Below are 20,198 nucleotides of genomic sequence, written 5' to 3'. Positions count from 1 at the left end.
TAATCAAAGCGGCAATACCCAAGTGAATCTTACACTGAAAATGAACACTGTATTATCTAATACATGAAAACCCGGAAAAAGATAACATCAAATTAATATTGTATTGTGAAAAATGTCTAATAAGGCAGCATGCTGGATAATGTGCCCTTAACTATAAAATAAGAACAGTGTATTTAAAGAGACAGTAAATTCCTTTTTTTTAAGGGACATTAATCACTAAATAAATGTTAGATAGAATAATGCATTCAAAGAAAAGATTAGTATGAGAATAACATGTAAGTTCATTAGTTGTTTAAATAGTGACAAAATAAGTGTAAAGATTTAATGTCTATAATGCAATGGGAGCTGCAATGTTGTAACTCAGGTTACTTTTTCTGCTGTGGCCAATTAGGGATATTTATAAATAGGTCACTAGAGTGTTCAGCCAATGGCTGTGTGGAATATAACATTGTTCTGCATTTTTCTAACAGGAACTGAAATGCTCACAATTTCAGAATGGAATTACAGGAAAAGGGGACAAAATAAATTATAAAAGTATATTGCAGATTTTTTTTTATACTTACAATTTATCATTTTATATTACCATCTCAGAGTGTTTAATTTCCCTTTAATGCATCATAACTTATCCACTGCATTGCAAAAGATCTGCATGCACATTCATGTTTTGAGAGCATTTGAAACTGTAATTGTGTGCATTGTTTGCAGGTTTAGGATACCCACATGAAAGTCTTTAAAATATTGATTACCGTACTTCCTTTGCTGTGGCCAATTAGGGAACAGTATAAATAAGCTCATGCACATATAAACAAATGGTGCAGTGTCTGGCAAATAGTTTATTTTTCATAGATACCCAAGAGATGTGCCTGATGTGAATAGTAATTCACCATATAGGGGCATTACAGAGCATTTGCAGGGTGTACAAATCAAACAGCTTTTTACTTTAGCTTTTATCAGTGTCCAGTGATCAAAGAAAACTGCACTTGAGAATTCATTTTTACATTAAAGGGATATGAAGCCCAATTTTTTTCTTTTATTTTTCAGATAGAGAATGCAATTTTGAAAATGTTTCCAGTTTACTTCTATTATCAAATTTGCTTAGTTCTCATGTTATTCCTTGTTGAAGAGATAGGTAGCGTGCTCATGCCTGAAGCACTACATGACAGGAAATAGTGCTGCCATCTAGTGCTTTTGCTAATGTATAGCTTTGAGCTTACATCCCTGCTTTTTAACAAAGGATAACAAGGAATTTAAGAAAATTTGACAATAGAAGTAAATTGGAAAGTTGTTTAAAATTGTATGCTCTATCTGAATAATGAAATTTTTTTTAGGTTGTGTGTCCCTTTAAGAAAATAAAAAAAAAATGTTTAAAGGGACAGTTTACTCAAAAATGTTCTCCCCTTTAATTTGTTCCCGATAATCCACTTCACTTGTTGGAGTGTATTACATTTTACATTGTTCTTTCCAAGTATTTGTCTTTGGTTTATGAACAGATATAAGATAAAGAAGCATTTGTATGTAAACAATGTGATAAAGTAATGATATCTGATTTACTTACAAGTTCAACCGATTTTTTTAGGTTATGGCTTCAAAACACAAAATCCGCTATTTCATATACATAAATAAACCATAGAAAGCAAATTCTCATACATGTTATACTCTGCAGCTGGTAAAAAAAGTTGGAAACACATGAAAGGAAAAACAATTTTACAGTAAACTGTCCCTTTAAAGCAACTACATATATGTGTGTGTGCATGTGTGCATATAAGCATGTGTATGTAAAGATACTTACATATGCATGATTGAGTACAGTTTGAGTGTATCTGTGTGTATATAACCACACAATGCTGTCTGCACCTACAATGCCCTGCTCATTGTTAGAGCTGTGCCTGACCAGCCCAATTCCCAATTTACAGTGCACCTCATCAGTGGTTCACTGCTTATATCCCCCAGAAGCACTTGGCTAATAGGAGCTGTAAGGAGTCTAGAATCCCAACAAAGTAAACAGCCTTAATTTATTATTACCTATGCGTTTGGTTTCAGCAAAAAAAAAATGTCATGGTGCGTTGCTAAAACTGGGGCATGGTGATGTTCTTGCCTCCTGGGCCTGAAATTGCCAGTCCTCCCCTGGAAGCTAACATAGCTACAGTAGTACTTTTAAACTATAACTATGAAACTATAAACAATCTTCAGAATGTTTATGTTTGCTAATATATATATATATATACACACTCACTGGCCACTTTATTTGGTACACCTGTTCAATTGCTTGGTAATACAAATTGCTAATCAGCCAATCACATGGCAGCAATTTAATGCATTTAGGCATCTAGATGTGGTGAAGTTGACTTGCTGAAGTTCAAACCGAGCATCAGAATGGGGAAAAACTGGGATTTTAGTGACTTTGAACGTGGCATGGTTGTTGGTGCACTGGTTCAAGATGATAGAAAGGCAACAGTAACTCAAACAACCACACGTTACAACCAAGATATGCTGAATACCATCTCTGAATGCACAACACTTTAAACCTTAAAGCAGATGGGCTACTGCAGTAGAAGACTATTCTGGGTGCAACTCCTGTCAGCTAAGAACAGGAAACTGAGGCTACAATTCGCACAGGCTCACCAAATTTGGACAATAAAAGATTGGAAAAACGTTGCCTGGTCTAATGAGTCTCGATTTCAGCTGCAACATTCAGATGGTAGGGTCAGAATTTTGCATAAACAACATGAAAGCATGGATCCATCCTACCCTGTATCAATGGTTCAGGCTGGTGGTGTAATGTTGTTGGGGTTATTTTCTTGGCACACTTTGGGCCCCTTAGTACTAATTAAGCATAGTTAAAATGCCATGGCCTACCTGAGTATTGTTGCTGATCATGTCCATCCCTTATGACTACAGTGTACTCATCTTCTGTTGGCTACTTCCAGCAGGATAATGCACCATGTCACTAAGCTGAAATCATCTCAAACTGGTTTCTTGAACATAACAATGAGTCCACTGTACTCAATGGCCTCCACAGTCACCAGATCTCTTGAAACTGTTTTGTAGGCGTGGCCAGAGGTAGGCAAACGTAACGCAGTTGGGGAATAATACAGAACATCGGCTTTACACTAAGCACGACAGCACAGTCGGCACTCCAATACTACCCCATGTATAATGCTGATTTGCTCCTCCTCCTCCAGTTCTAGCCAGGTCCTGTCCCTACAGCACACTGAGCACAAGGAACTTCACCAGAGACTGAAAGGAAGAGGGATGATCCAGCCAGCAGGTGCTGTGTGACAGTGTGCAGGACAGAGAGTGCGGGAAGGAGCTTGAGCAGCACCAGCAGGCACTGGCTATCTGGCACTCAGTGGCAGCAAAGTAAAGAAGAAGACGAAGAACAGAAGATCATCTGATTCTGGGGTAAGTCACTGTCTCAAAAGGGTACTTCTTTAATTACTAATAAGATTACTACATTACCCCACTCATAGATACCCCACTCTCCCCAGCCCAGGCCAACCAGAATTGCTTGGATCTGCCCTGAGACAACTCATACTCCCTGTTTATGCTAGAAATAAAAAGAAGGTCCAATGGCACTACTGATATGTACATATGACTGCACCCTAGATATAGTGGCAGCTAATTAGCATAATACAAAGGAGGGGAGGAGGTGCTGTGTATTAAATAATATGTTCAAGAAGAGAGAGAATGCAGAGAACCATTCAAGAATACACACATAGCACTCAATGCAGTAACATGTGAGTGAGTCATATTAGATACATGGGTAAAAAAATGGAGCTGAAAAATCAAATGCCAAATTGAAACATAACTGTTATTCAAATGCAAAAAGAATTAAAATCATGGGATGTGAAATTAAAAATATACAGATTAGAACGGACTACCAATTCTATATAATGTACCAGCTCATAGTATAAATGGTTCAGTCAGTATGATTGGTGCACACAATATTGGAGTACTACAGATTGGATAACAAATCTCAGATAAATAGCTGATTACTTATTGACCCTATGTATCAAATTAAACAGAGGTGTATAATGATAATAAGAGAGAGTACTCGATTATTCTCAACTTCCTAATGTGAATAGTAGTGGTGTGTCACATTAGGGGTCACTATGAAATAATCAAAGTGATATAATGTAACATAAAGAATAAATGTACTATATCTAATCACTTGAATAGCCTGCCTAGTAGTATAGTTTTACCAGTACTTATAAATAACTGATGTCCCATACATCTGGAGATAAATACTGGTAACTATATCTAGTGGATAGCTTACTAGTAATTGCTTATATCAATTCCAGGGCTGATTGGCCAACCTTGATACTGAATTCAACATGATAACAATGTATCGATATCCTAGAAGCATAGAGTGGAGTATACTGTGCGGTCTTAAAGATAGTAATCAGAGTTCTACCGGGTGGTGAATATAATTATCGGTAGGAGTGTCATTTAGACAAATTTATAATGAATACTGTAGGTACTACTTAGACTTAAATAGCCTCACTCCGTTTATAAAGGATATAATAGAATTTTAGCAGTATGCTGGGGATTTAAAGTAAGTCGTCCCAGTACCCCACAAATAAAATCCTAACTAAAAAAACCTAAGCTCCCCATTGGATTGGGCATTTGGATGGGCATTGCCCTTAAAAGGGCATTTAGCTCTTTTTCAAGTGCCCAAACCCTAATCTAAAAATAAAACCCACCCAATAAACTCTTAAAAAAACCTAAGACTAACCCCAGAAGATCTACTTACAGTTTTTAAGACCGGACATCCAGACGGGCAGAAGTCTTCCTCCAGACGGAATTTTCTCTCTTCATCCATCCGGCGCAGAGCGGCTCCATCTTCAAGACATCCGGAGCGGAGCATCCTCTTCTGTCGAAGTCTTCTTGTAGAATGAAGGTTCCTTTAAATGACGTCATCTAAGATGGCGTCCCTTGAATTCCGATGCAAGCTCAATCCTGTTGGCTGATTGGATCAGCCAATAGGATTTTTTCACCTTTAATTCCGATTGGCTGATAGAATTCTATCAGCCAATTGGAATTCAAGGGACGCCATCTTGGATGAAGTAATTTAAAGGAACCTTCATTCTGCAAGAAGACTTCGACAGAAGAGGATGCTCCGCGCCGGATGTCTTGAAGACGTTGCCGGAGGCAGATTAGGGATTACTAAATGTATGTAGGCAGCGGCGATGTTAGGGGCGGCAGGTTAGGGGTTAATAATATTTAACTAATGTTTTTGATGCAGCGGTTTAGGGGTTAATATGTTTATTATAGTGGCGGCGATGTCCGGAGCGGATGATTAGGGGTTAATAAGTATAATGTAGGTGTCTGCGATGTCGGGGGGCAGCAGATTAGGGGTTAATAAGTGTAAGATTAGGGGTGTTTAGACTCAGGGTTCATGTTAGGGTGTTAGGTGTAAACATAAATTTTGTTTCCCCATAGGAATCAATGGGGCTGTGTTACGGAGCTTTACGCTGCTTTTTTTGAAGGTGATAGGCTTTTTTCAGCCGTCTCTCCCCATTGATGTCTATGGGGAAATCGTGCATGAGCACGTAAAACCAGCTCACCGCAGCTTTCAACAGCACTGGTATTGGAGTGCGGTATGGAGCTCAATTTTGCTCTAGGCTCACTTTTTGCCTGCTAATGCCGGGTTTTTGTAAACCTGTAATACTAGCGCTGTAGGGAAGTGAGCGGTGACAATAACTTGCAAGTTATTACTGAGCAGCTCTTAGGATTTTTCCTACCTTAATTGCGATTGGCTGATAGAATTATATCAGCCAATCGGAATTGAAGGGACGCCATCTTGGATGACCGTCATTGTTGAAGAAGACTCCGAATGAAGAAGATGCTCCACATCGGATGTCTTGAAGATGGAGCTGCTCCACGCCGGATGGATGAAGATAGAAGATGCCGTCTGGATGAAGACTTCTGCCCGTCTGGAGGACCACTTCTGTTCGTCTGGAGGACCAGTTCTGCCGGCTTCGTTGAGGACTTCGGCCCGGTTGGGTGAAGACATCTCCCGATAAGGTGATCTTCAGGGGGTTAATGTTAGGTTTTTTTAAGGGGGGATTGGGTGGGTTTTAGAGTACGGTTGGTTGTGTGGGTGGTGGGTTTTAATGTTGGGGGGATTGTAATTTTTTTTTACAGGTAAAAGAGCTGATTACTTTGGGGCAATGCCCCGCTTTTTTTTTTATTTTGGGAGGGCTTTTTTATTTTGTTAGGGGGATTAGATTATTTGTAATTAGTTTAAAAATCTTGTAATTTGTTTATTATTTTCTGTAATTTAGTGTGTTTTTTTCATACTTTAGATAATTTTTTAAAATTGTAATTAATTGTATTGAGTTTAGGGAATTAATTTAATTATAGTGTAGTGTTAGGTTTTATTTTACAGGTAAATTTGTCTTTATTTTAACTAGGTAGTTATTAAATAGTTAATAACTATTTAATAACTATTGTACCTAGTTAAAATAAATACAAAGTTGCCTGTAAAATAAAAAAATCCTTAAGCTAGCTACAATGTAACTATTAGTTATATTGTAGCTCTGTTAAGGTTTATTTTATAGGTAAGTATTTAGTTTTAAATAGGAATAATTTAGGTAATAATAGTAATTTTATATAGATTTATTTAAATTATATTTAAGTTATGGGGGGTTAGGGTTAGATTTATGTTTAGGGGTTAATAACTTTATTATAGTGGCGGCGACGTTGGGGGCGGCAGATTAGGGGTTAATAAATGTAGGTAGGTTGCGGCTACATTGGGGCAGCAGATTAGGGGTTAATAAATAAAATGTAGGTGTCGGCAATGTTGGGGGCAGCAGATTAGGGGTTCATAAGTATAATGTAGGTGGCGGCAGTGTCCGGAGCGGCAGATTAGGGGTTAATAATATAATGCAGGTGTCCGTGATGATGGAGGCGGCAGATTAGGGGTTAATAAGTGTAAGATTAGGGGTGTTTAGACTCAGGGTTCATGTTAGGGTTTTAGGTGTAGACATTAGAATTATTTCCCCATAGGAATCAATGGGGCTGCGTTAGGAGCTTTACACTGCTTTTTTGCAGGTGTTAGGTTTTTTTGAGCCGGCTCTCCCCCATTGATTCCTATGGGGAAATCGTGCACAAGCACATTTTACCAGCTCATCGCTAACATAAGCAGCGCTGATATTGAGGTGAGATGTGGAGCTAAATATTGCTCTACTACGATCACCAACGCTGTCTGCAAGTGAGCGGTGAGCATAAACTGCTCGTTAGCACCGCACAGCTTCAAACGCAAAACTCGTAATCTAGGTGTCAGTGTACAAAACCTGAACACATCATATCTAATTAAAAAAAGGGGTAATGCAATAATGAACATGATTTACATTTATGTCAAATAAAAGACACCAGAATTAAACAGTTTTTTTTAGTTAGGATTTTATTTTGCGGGCTAGTTGTGTGGGTGGTGGGTTTTACTGTTTGGTGGGTTTTTATATATTTTTTTTTACAGGTAAAAGAGCTGATTTCTTTGGGGCAATGCCCCGCAAAAGGCCCTTTAGTTTAGTTTAGGCTAGGGTTTTTTTTTTTTATTTTGGGGGGGATTTTTTATTTTGATAGGGCTATTAGATTAGGTGTAATTAGTTTAAATATATGATAATTTCTTTTTTTTATTTTGGGTAATTTAGTGGGGGTTTTTTTGTAATTTGGGTAGTTGTATTTAATTTATGTAATTTATTTAATTGTAGTGTAAGGTTAGGTTTTGTTGTAAGGCAGGTTAGGTTTTATTTTACAGGTAAATTTGTATTTATTTTAGCTAGGTAGTTAATAAATAGTTAATAACTATTTAGTAACTATTCTACCTAGTTAAAATAAATACAAACTTAGCTGTAAAATAAAAATAAAACCTAAGATAGATACAATGTAACTATTAATTATATTTTAGCTAGCTTAGGTTTTATTTTATAGGTAAGTATTTAGTTTTAAATAGGAATTATTTAGTTATTAATAGTAGGTTTTATTTAGATTTATTTTAATTATATTTAAAGGGACAGTAAACCTTAAAAATAATGTTATATAATTCTGCACATAGTGCAGAATTATATAACATTATGGCCTAGATTTGGAGTTTGGCGTTAGCCGTGAAAACCCGCGTTAGAGGCCCCTAACGCTGGTTTCTTACGGACTCTGGTATTTCGAGTTCAGTTACCGACACTCCAAAATCACCTAACGCTCAAATATCTACCGACACCTCAGACCCAGTAGTAAACATATACCGACAAAATAAACATCCACGAATCACAAAACAAATATTACACAAAGTACACTTACACTCATACAAACACTACACTATATTTATTTTTAAGATTTAATAATTTTTCATCAAAATACAAAGGATTAAAGTTGCGAGATCTCGGGTGTTAGAAAAAAAACAACACAAATCCATTTTCCCATTGACTTACATTGACACACGGGAAAAGACCCTCATATACCTACATCTAACTAATAACATTATCACAAACATACACTCATCGATGCATACAAACAATATACACCACATGACATACCCAAAATATTTATTTATCACAAAAAGAACACGATTTAGTTACTTTTTCACACAAGCTCATGACGTCACTCACTTTACGAGGAAAACCAGTCTTAGAAAAAAAAAATTACCAATTTTTAGAGCCTCCATTGACTTCTATTGGGAAGACGTGCTCGTGCACGCGAAACCCTCATTTCCCTAACGCACGCAAATAGCGTAGACAGAAAAACTCCAAATACCAGCGCTAGAAAAGACATGATTTCATGCGTTAGACCCAGCTATGATAAATAGATCAAGAAATGACTATTTCCCTATGGTGGATTTATGGATTTTACTGTTTGAATATTCACAACACCATTAAATTGTTTCAGACTTTTATATTACATCAACTACAAATCAACATCACTAGTAACAAACTTTTATTTAAAAAAATATTACATTTAAACGGACACAAAAATAATGTCAACTTTTCAGGATTCACAAACACTACACAATGGGAAACAATTCTCATTTACCTTTATTATTGCATTTCAGTTATTCAACTCATATGCTTGAAGCAACAGCATATCTACATAGGCTTAACACATGATCACTCATGGATGCACATACATTACTTTTAACATTCACTCATACATGTGCATTCAAATGATGGGGGAAAAACACATTACATTCTCTATAGGAATCACAAAACAGAACATATGGATTTTACTGTACTTTTAACATCATGATTCCATCACAATAAACCATTAGGAATTACGTACAACAAGAACATCATTACACCAGATTACAGATGTCACTTTATGGGAAGGAACAACAATGCCAGACCGCTATATAGAAGTCAGCATATGTGGGACACAATCACAATATATACGTACATGTACATAACACACATCACCCATCACACAACCACAAAGCACACATTTAGATTTTATTCAGCACACAATAACAATGCAGTGGAACACACTTGACCCAGTATTCGGAAAGGACCCACGTATCGTGGTCCCAGTTTGGTAGAAGGTTGTTTCAGGTGAAGAAAACGAGAGGAAATCCAAACTTTATCGCCAGGACGATACTTGGGAGCCTTCTTCCGTCGAAGATCTGAAAAGAACTTGTAACGTTTAGAAGCTACAGAAAGGATACGATGTATTCTCCGCCAATGTCGGGTTAATCTTCGGGCAGAAAGATCAGAAGCAGGATTCACTGTGGAAGAAGTATGCAAAGGAAATGTTCTGGGCTGAAATCCGTAAGCCGCATGAAAAGGAGATGTCTGAAGGGAGGAATTATACCGGGCGTTATGAGCCAATTCAGCTAAAGGAAGGTAAGACGTCCAGTTAGAGTGAAAATTATCCACATAATGTCTAAGATATGTTTCAAGACACTGGTTTACCCTTTCAGTCTGGCCGTTAGATTGTGGATGATGAGAAGTAGACAGGGATATTGAAGTTCCAAAGTGTTTACAAAGTGATCTCCAAAATCGGGAAACGAATTGTACCCCTCTATCTGAAACAATATCCAGAGGAAATCCATGGATTCTTACAATATGCAAAATAAAAAGTTCAGAAAGTCTTTTGGCAGACGGTAATCCTGGTAAGGGAACAAAATGAGCAGTCTTAGAGAACCTGTCGACCACCACCCAAATAGTGTTGTTTCCAGCTGACAAAGGAAGGTCGGTAATAAAGTCCATGGATACATGCGTCCAAGGCTGATGAGGTATGGGCAACGGTTGGAGCAACCCTGAAGGAAGTTGGCGAGGAGTCTTATTTATGGCACATTGTGTGCATACTGAGACATAATCTTTAACATCTTGAGAGAGAGTAGGCCACCAGACATGCTGTTTGAGATTTCGAGTGGTGATACTGATGCCAGGATGTCCAGAAAGGGGACTATCATGAGCCCAAAATAGAATCTTGGAACGAAGGCGTTCAGGAACAAAGAGTAAACCATCAGGAGGTTTACAGGACAAAGGAAGATTCCTTTGAGCAGACTGTAATTCTTGTAACCAAGAAGTTGTTAGCTGGGCTATGACTTCATGAGGTTGGAGAATGGTACCAGACTGAGGAATTGGGGTATCTTGAAATTGTCTGGAAAGGGCGTCTGCCTTAATATTTTTTGAACCAGGTATGTAAGACAAATTATAGTGAAACCGGGAGAAGAATAACGACCAGCGTGCTTGCCTGGAATTCAATCGTTTGGCCGTTTGGAGATAAAGAAGGTTTTTATGATCAGTGAGTATGGTAAACGGCAAAGAAGTACCCTCCAGCCAATGCCTCCATTCATCCAAGGCCATTTTAATGGCAAGCAACTCTTTATTGCCTACGTCATAGTTAAATTCAGAAGGAGTGAATTTTTTAGAGAAAAATCCAACAGGATGAATCATTCCAGTCTCCGGTATTCGTTGAGAAAGAACAGCTCCAGCAGCAACAGAGGAAGTATCAACTTCCAGGATAAACTGAAAATCTGGATTTGGGTGACGGAGAATAGGTGCAGAAGAAAAAGCTTCTTTGAGAGACTCAAAAGCCTCTATAGCCTCAGGAGGCCATTTTTTGCAATTTTGCCCCTTTCTAGTGAGAGAAGTAAGGGGAGAAGTAATAGTAGCAAAATTCTTGATGAACTTCCTGTAATAGTTGGCGAAGCCCAGAAAACATTGCAAAGCCTTCAGAGAATCAGGTCTAGGCCAATCCAAGATGGCAGAAAGTTTAGTAGGATCCATTTCAAATCCAGATGCCGATATTACATAACCCAGAAAGGGTATGGATTTTTGATGGAAAGAACATTTCTCCAGTTTAGCAAACAGATGGTAATCTCTTAAACATTGAAGTACTTTCCTGACGTGGTGCACATGATCTTGGTGATTTTGAGAAAAAAATCAAGATATCGTCAAGGTATATGATGACAAAGATATTCAAAAAATCACGAAAGATCTCGTTCACAAAATGTTGAAAAACCGCCGGAGCATTGCATAGCCCAAAAGGCATGACCAGATATTTGTAATGCCCAAATCGAGTGTTAAAAGCAGTCTTCCATTCATCTCCTTGGCGTATACGGATAAGATTGTATGCACCACGTAAACCAAGTTTAGTAAATATGGTGGCTCCCTGAAGATAAGTAAAAAGTTCAGGAATAAGGGGTAGAGGATAACTGTTCTTGATGGTAATCTGATTTAATCCTCTGTAATCAATACAGGGTCGTAATCCGCCATCCTTCTTTCCTACAAAAAAGAAACCAGCCCCTACAGGGGAAGAGGAGGGTCGGATAAATCCTCTAGCCAGATTGTCTTTAATATATTCTTCCAAAGCCACGTTTTCAGGTTTAGAAAGTGGATATGTCTTGCCTCGAGGATAGGTAGCCCCAGGAAGGAGATCAATGGGGCAATCGAAAGGGCGGTGAGGAGGAAGACGTTCAGCTTCTTTTTTGGAGAAAACATCCACAAAGTCATGATAAGGCATAGGTAGAGAGTCGGGAGTTTCGATTGTGAGAGCAATAGTGAGTGGTAACTTGGTGATCTTTTGAAGACATTTAGTCAGGCATGTAGATCCCCAGGAGGTGAGTTCGCCAAAAGTCCAAGAAAAAGTAGGATTATGTACTTGGAGCCAGGGTAGTCCCAAGATAATGGGAAATTGAGGAGTGGGAATGACATCGAAACAAATTGTCTCGGAATGAAGTATTCCTACAGTGAGAAGTAAAGGTTGAGTAGCAAACTGAATGTATCCGGAACCCAAAGGATCTCCACTGACCATAGAGACTGAAATTGAATACTCTTTCTTTAGTAAGGGTATAGAGTGAGTAGAGACGAATGTGGAGTCAATGAACACTCCTCCAGCACCAGAGTCGATAAGAGCTTGTGTATGAATCTTACTATGTCCAATTTGAAGGGTTACTGGAACAAAGAGTTTCTTGTATAGGGAATGACTACTTTTTTGGCTTAACTCAGTTCCCTGGACTAGAGTTAAGCCCTGGCTTTTACTGGCCTGGTAGGACAATCCCTTAATAAATGCCCTTTAAGGCCACAGTACAAACACAAGCCAAGAGAACGTCTTCTCAAGCGTTCAGTCTCTGTTAATTTTATACTTCCCACTTCCATGGGTTCAGCCTAATCAGGAGTAGGAGAGGCAGGAGTGACTGGATTAGAAAAACGAGGAGCCAAACGAAAAGGAGTTCGAGTTGATAACCTCTGTGTTCTATCCTTTTCTTGTTGGCGTTCACGAAATCTGGCGTCGAGACTGATACAAAGATTTATTAAGGCTTCCAAGGATTCTGGAAGTTCCCGATACACCAATTCATCCTTGAGACGCTCAGAAAGTCCTTTACGAAAAGCGGCTCTAAGAGCTCCCTGATTCCAAGTAGTTTCAGAGGCAAGGGTGCGGAACTCAATAGCGTATTGAGAAACTGGTTGACGTAAATCCAAGAGAGTAGCTTCAGCAGCGGATGACCTTCCAGGTTTATCAAATACATTTGAAAACACAGAGAGAAATGTATCAACATCCAGAAGTATAGGGTCATTCTTTTCTAGCAAAGGTGATACCCAAGCCAAAGCTTTTCCTTTCATTAAGGATATAAGAAATGTGATTCTAGAAGAGGGAGTAGCAAAAAGAGTAGGGCTATTTCGGAAATGGAGACGGCACTGATTCAGAAAGCCCCTACATTCTTCAGGATTCCCATCATATTTATCTGGAAGAGGTATCCTGGGACTCAGTTGTACCTGAGACTGGTTGTTAGAAATCGAAGGAGGTAATGCCTCATTAGGATTAGGATTGGGATTGGGATTGGGAGGTGTAGTAGCAACCAAATTTTGTAATAAAGCAGTTATTTGATCAAGTTTAGTGTCCAGGGATTGCAAGTGAGTGGCATGAGATCCCAGTAACTGTCCCTGGTGGGCCACGGCCATGGATAATTCAGTGGGGTCCATTTATGGCCCGTTTGTAATGTCAGCCGTTTGGGAATCAGTCCGGGGTGCAACCCAACTGCTAGCGTGAATGGTAAAACACACGCTAGCACACTGAGAAATAACCAGGACGTGACCCACTCAGGAAACAGACAAGATTGGTTTAAAAAAATAATAATTGTTCCAGTACGCTGGGAAGCCACAAAAGTGAAAACGTCCCTTTAAGCAGACTTGTAACAAAGTTCTCTTTTGCAGCTTGTAAAAGTAAATGTCCCTTTAAACAGGCTTGTAACAAACAAAAAGACAAAGTTCTCTTTTGCAGCTTGTAAAAGTAAATGTCCCTTTAAGCAGGCTTGTAACAAACAAAAAGACAAAGTTCTCTTTTGCAGCTTGTAAAAGTAAATGTCCCTTTAAGCAGGCTTGTAACAAACAAAAAGACAAAGTTCTCTTTTGCAGCTTGTAAAAGTAAATGTCCCTTTAAGCAGGCTTGTAACAAACAAAAAGACAAAGTTCTCTTTTGCAGCTTGTAAAAGTAAATGTCCCTTTAAGCAGGCTTGTAACAAACAAAAAGACAAAGTTCTCTTTTGTAGCTTGTAAAAGTAAATGTCCCTTTAAGCAGGCTTGTAAATAGGAAAATATGTCCAAGAGAAGATTTGAGGGATAAGGCATAAGCAAGGTCAGGCAGGCAAAAGTCGGTATCCAAACATCAGAAGCAGAGTTAAGGCAAAAGCTAGGTCAGGCAGGCAGTAGTCGGTATCCAAACAACAGTAGCAGGGTTAAGGCAAAAGCTAGGTCAGGCAGGCAGAAGTCGGTATCCAAACATCAGAAGCAGAGTTAAGGCAAAAGCTAGGTCAGGCAGGCAGTAGTCGGTATCCAAACAACAGTAGCAGGGTTAAGGCAAAAGCTAGGTCAGGCAGGCAGTAGTCGGTACACAAGAATAGAAACAGATACAAGTACTCACAGACGCCAGGGGAATCAAACAAACGGGCCCCGAGGAAGATCTCCCGCCGGGGTTTAAAGGCAGGAGCGGTGACGAAATCAGAGGGGTGTGTCAGAGGATGCGTCACGTTGCTAAGCAACGTGACGTCATCCACACTGAGAAGATCCGGGAGCCGCAGTGACACGGCGATGAACGGAAAAATCATGACATTGCGATTTTAAAGGGACGCATACAATATTGACTGCTCGGCAATCACTTATATATGCACAATACTACAGATGGCAGACGGGAAGTTCGGAATTATTATTGCGATTTTAAAGGGACGCATACAATATTGACAGCTCGGCAATCACTTATATATACAATACTACAGATGGCAGATGTTACTTTATCGTTTAAAAACAATGTTGCAGCAACATTGATCGATCACATTCGATGCACATTATACACAACTATGCACTTTCATTCATGTTAGCCTGGACGTGTGCTTTTTACTATAAGATCGCGTTTAAGAAATATTGATTACGCATATGATCAAACATTACAAACATGCACTGTATGTGTGATATTTGACACTTTCACATTGAGATTCATTGTTGGAAAATAACATTTCAGCAAACAACAAATAAACGCCCACTGTGAATGCATTCGCGCCGCTCACATACAAACAGGTGAATACAATCAGCAATCATTACAAACTCACTAACATTGGACTAATTGTACTATAAATCCCCCAAACAACATGGCCAAAGCATCACTTGTGATCCACATCAGATCAAGTGCATACCTTGTTACGCTGTTTTGAAAGATGGATGACGATGACATGGTAGACGCTGCTAGTGCTGCTATTGGCGAACTAGCTGTTGGTCGAATCAGGCAGCCTCGGCGGCTCAGACTGAGACGAAGGGGTCGTCTGGTTCGAGGTCCTCCTGTCTACAGGGTGAGACCCACCTTGGAAAACATGAGCGGCTTTGAGGTTTATGATAAGTATCGGCTCGATCGCGAACAGCTCATTGGCTTTTACGATCTTCTTAAACCTCATTTGGAGCCACGTATAAGAATAAGGACTGCTGTTCCCGCCATGAGTAAGATGCTAAGCTGTCTATACGTCCTGGCCTCCAGGAGTTTTCAATCCGGAGAACTGTACATGCATGGCCTGGCTCAAGGTACATTCTCTGTGGTGTTTGATAACTTTCTGGACGCCATGGTAGGTATCAGTAAGCAATACATAGGATTCCCACAGAATGATGGTGATTGGAGGCGCCTGAAGCGGGAATTCTTTGATATTGCTCAATTGCCCAATGTCTTGGGAGCCATAGATTGTACCCACATTGCGCTGCGTGCTCCAATTGATGACTTGCCCTTCAGAAATCGCAAACATTTTCATAGCCTCAACGTGCAGTATGTTTGTGACGCACGGATGAGGATTATGCATGTGTGTGCGAATTTTGGAGGGGCTAGTCATGATGCCCGCATCCTCTCTCTGTCATCCCTGTGGAGACCGTTTGAGGAAAGACAAATGCCCCCTGGTTATCTCGTTGGTGAGTATTTGTGCACAACATGGTTAATTAGTTTGACAATTGCCACTGTAGTTTTAAAATGTTAGCGTAATGTTCAGCTATAGGATGCAATTTAACCATATATTTTCCCCCCCGCTAATGTCTACTTTTAGTTCAATGCAGATATGTAGCATGTCTTACCTTAAATGCTGAGATAGAGAATGTAATGTAACCATGTAGTTAGCATTTTACACAAGGCTTGATTTAGGAGAAATACGCATATGTAGCATGTCTTAGCTGAAATGGGAAGATATTAGCTAATGCAATTTAACCATGTCATTGTCTCTTTCCGCTAATGTCTTTTAGTTCAATGCAGATATGTAGCATGTCTTACCTTAAATGCTCAGATAGAGAATGCAATGTAACCATGTAGTTTGCATTTTACACAAGGTTTGAATATGGAGAAATATGCATATTTAGCATGTCTTAGCTGAAATGGGAAGATATTAGCTAATGCAATTTAACCATGTCATTGTCTCTTTCCGCTAATGTCTTTTAGTTCAATGCAGATATGTAGCATGTCTTACCTTAAATGCTCAGATAGAGAATGCAATGTAACCATCTAGTTTGCATTTTACACAAGGTTTGAATATGGAGAAATATGCATATGTAGCATGTCTTAGCTGAAATGGGAAGATATTAGCTAATGCAATTTAACCATGTCATTGTCTCTTTCCGCTAATGTCTTTTAGTTCAATGCAGATATGTAGCATGTCTTACCTTAAATGCTCAGATAGAGAATGCAATGTAACCATGTAGTTTGCATTTTACACAAGGTTTGAATATGGAGAAATATGCATATTTAGCATGTCTTAGCTGAAATGGGAAGATATTAGCTAATGCAATTTAACCATGTCATTGTCTCTTTCCGCTAATGTCTTTTAGTTCAATGCAGATATGTAGCATGTCTTACCTTAAATGCTCAGATAGAGAATGCAATGTAACCATGTAGTTTGCATTTTACACAAGGCTTGATTTAGGAGAAATACGCATATGTAGCATGTCTTAGATGAAATGGGAAGATAGAGAATAATATTGAACTGGAATTTTTAATTTTAAAATAAACATTTGTTACTGGATTATCGTGTACAAAACTTTTTATTGGACTCCAAATACTATTTTGAGGATTCTGTTTGAATTATGTTCTGTTCATAATTTATAGGTGATTCTGGGTACATGAGCCGGCCTTGGCTCATTACCCCCTTGCGTAGCCCGACTGATGTGTCTGAGGAGCGCTACAATAGGGCTCATAAGAGAACCAGGGCGGTGGTTGAACGGATGTTCGGGCTCCTGAAGATGAGGTTCAGGTGCCTGGACAGGTCGGGAGGAGCCCTCCAGTACAACCCAAAGAAGGTGGCTAAGATCGTTGTAGCCTGTAGCATCCTGCATAACATTGCACAGCGGGCTGGGATGCTGCAGGCCGTCCGGCCGGACAGAAACCTCCTCAGAGATGAGGAGGATGATCCTGTTCTAGAGGGGCCATTCCGGGACGAGGGGCTCAATGTCAGAGCAGACATCATCAACCGCAACTTTAGACGGTAAAGAATAGAAGTTAGACTGGAGTATTGTCAATAGATGTGAACTCTAGGGAAATGACAAGTAGAGAATTGTGCAAACATGTTAGGATTGTTCATCAAATGCTAAAAATGTGTTTCATTTATTAATATAGGTGATGCTCTGGGCATTGGGTCCTGTAGCGAGTCTTTGCCACCTGGTTTTTAAAGAGGACATCAGCTGGTAAGTATAAATGTATGGACTGTTGCTGGCATGAATTGTACACAAATACATCATATGGCATACATTTTCTAAACTAGTATTTAGTTTACACATTACTTAAAATGTAAATACTCAGAAAGGGATCCTCTAGCATGACTATGGTTCAATGTCACACATTAGAGGTTTGTTCTGCTCAATATGACTCATCTTCACACTTGATAGAACATAACACAAGATGCTACACACGCTTAGTAAGCTAGTGACAGAAATTTCTTATGAAATGGGGGGTGGGAGAGGGCTACAGAAATGATTCACACACTTGTAGTAATTTTTATAAAACTTTTTCTGCCATTAGGGAGCTGACTTAATCTAAAGACTGAAAGGGAAGAATTAGAAGCCTGACAGTGAAGATTGCCCAGACAGACAGTGGAAAAAGCCAAGATTGAAATTGAAGTATACCAGTGGGATCATGTCTGGCATTATCTTTCAAATCTGCTGACCTTGAAAACCATACAAAGACATGTTCACATGGTAAGTGCCAACTATTTGATAGAATAAGGCTGTGGAGGCATCCTATTGGAGACACTTAGATGATTTTCTAATTTTTAGATGGTATTTCACAGTCCTCTATTTTTGAAATGATGAATAAGACACCTATTGAAGATCAACTGTTTACCCCTGAATTGACTTTCAAAGACCATGCATTATCCAGGTTGGTGTACCAATGCATGCTAGTTAAGAATCACAGGAAGAATGTTGATTATTGGTAGCTTACATACATTAGTCATACTTATTTCATCATTAGATATTTAGGGATCACAATCAGAAAAAGGAATACATATTATAGTTGATATAGAGGTATTTGAATGGACATGAAATATGACATTTATGTTCAACATATATATTATTGAAATGTGATATACATTATTATGTATAATTAGAAAATCTGATATTTTAATTTATTTTTTATTACACAATATAATGGTGTATTTTTTTTTTTTAAATTTAATTAATAAATATCTTTAAAAAATGTTGAACAAAGTTAGAGCATAGACACAAGATGATTGTAAATGTATTTTATGAATATTTGACAACGTGTGTATTAACTTTGTTAAAATTTTGTTTTTTAATTTCAGATTGGCATCTGATGACTTCCAGGAATATTTTTTTGTTTTTGTTTCCGAAACTTTTAATTTTTTAAATGGTAATAATAAATATTTTATTATTAAATACACTCTTTTGAACAGATTATAATAAATATCCATATAATCTGTCAATAAAAAACAATTTGACTCCCATGACTGGTAGTTGTCTATTTGACAAGCACATGCATAAGATCAAATAATGCATTAATTTTAGAAAATCCACTGATTCCGAGAATATTACATTAAACTATCTTTTTTAACATTAATTGGGGAGTGAGATCCATCGATGCTTTTCTTTTGAAATTCTTAGATGTTAAAATAATTTCGGATATGTAGTCAATTTCTCATAAATTATTTGTTTTCACTTTTAAGAAGGGGAAGTGGTTCAATTACATTAAAGTGACAGTGTTATTGAATGTAAAATTAATTTTATAAGATCTTGTATCTTCCTTAGGTATCTCAAAACATTATTTGCTAAATTATTTTAATTTTTACATTTATAAATGGTAGGTCATTTAACTTGATATTTTTCACAAGCTAGTTATTGGATGCCAGGTTAATCGATTTTATTTTGTAGTGGAGTCATTTAACTATAGTTATTAATATTATGTAGTTTTTAAAATCTTACCTCTTGGGTTAGACATCACATATCTATATATAATTTTCATTCCCCTTTAGTTTATTTTGACAATGTTAAATCAACATTCCAAATGTTTTGGTCCTTAAAGGGACATTCACAAAGTATATTGTGTATTGATTTTTAAATAATTCATAAAAGAATTTAAACATATTTAGAAAGTACTATAGAATTACATTCAGTCTTTACATATACTTTGAAAAAAATACATCAATGCACATATCTTAGTCAATTACATAAGGCATCTATGTGCAACCAACAATCAGCATCAAAATAGCCTATGTAGATATGTATTTAATCCAAAAATATATATAATTACAATCTAATGATTGAATACCAAAACATATTAAGTTGTTCAAATATTATAATCTTATCCAAAATGCATACATAACATATAGCTTAATGTCCCTCTAAGCTGAAGACTCAGAAATACCTCCTTTACAATATATATTTCAGTCAGTGTGTAAAACAATCCAGAAGTTAATCTAAATTTGCTTTCCTCATATGTTATACTAATTTAGCAAAAGGAAGGTGCCTAGGTTTCTGATATTTCAAGCATTATTGTGAAATGTTTATTTAAAGGGACATGAACTCAAAATATACTTAAAGGGAGACAGTTAAAAAATTAATGATTTATACATTCTGAATGAGTATTCTATTTTAAGCAACTTTAAAAATTGTCTCATATTATGAATGCTCCTTGTGATGTTGCTATCATTACTTTAAAAATAAGGCATTAAATAGATAATTTATTTGCTTTAGTACTCTGGACAGAACTTGTTTTTTTGTGGTGGATTAATTTATCCA

The sequence above is a fragment of the Bombina bombina genome, chromosome 6 (genome assembly GCF_027579735.1).
Source record: "Bombina bombina isolate aBomBom1 chromosome 6, aBomBom1.pri, whole genome shotgun sequence".
In the NCBI taxonomy this organism is placed as follows: domain Eukaryota; kingdom Metazoa; phylum Chordata; class Amphibia; order Anura; family Bombinatoridae; genus Bombina; species Bombina bombina.
Note: the sequence above shows the minus strand (reverse complement) of the source record.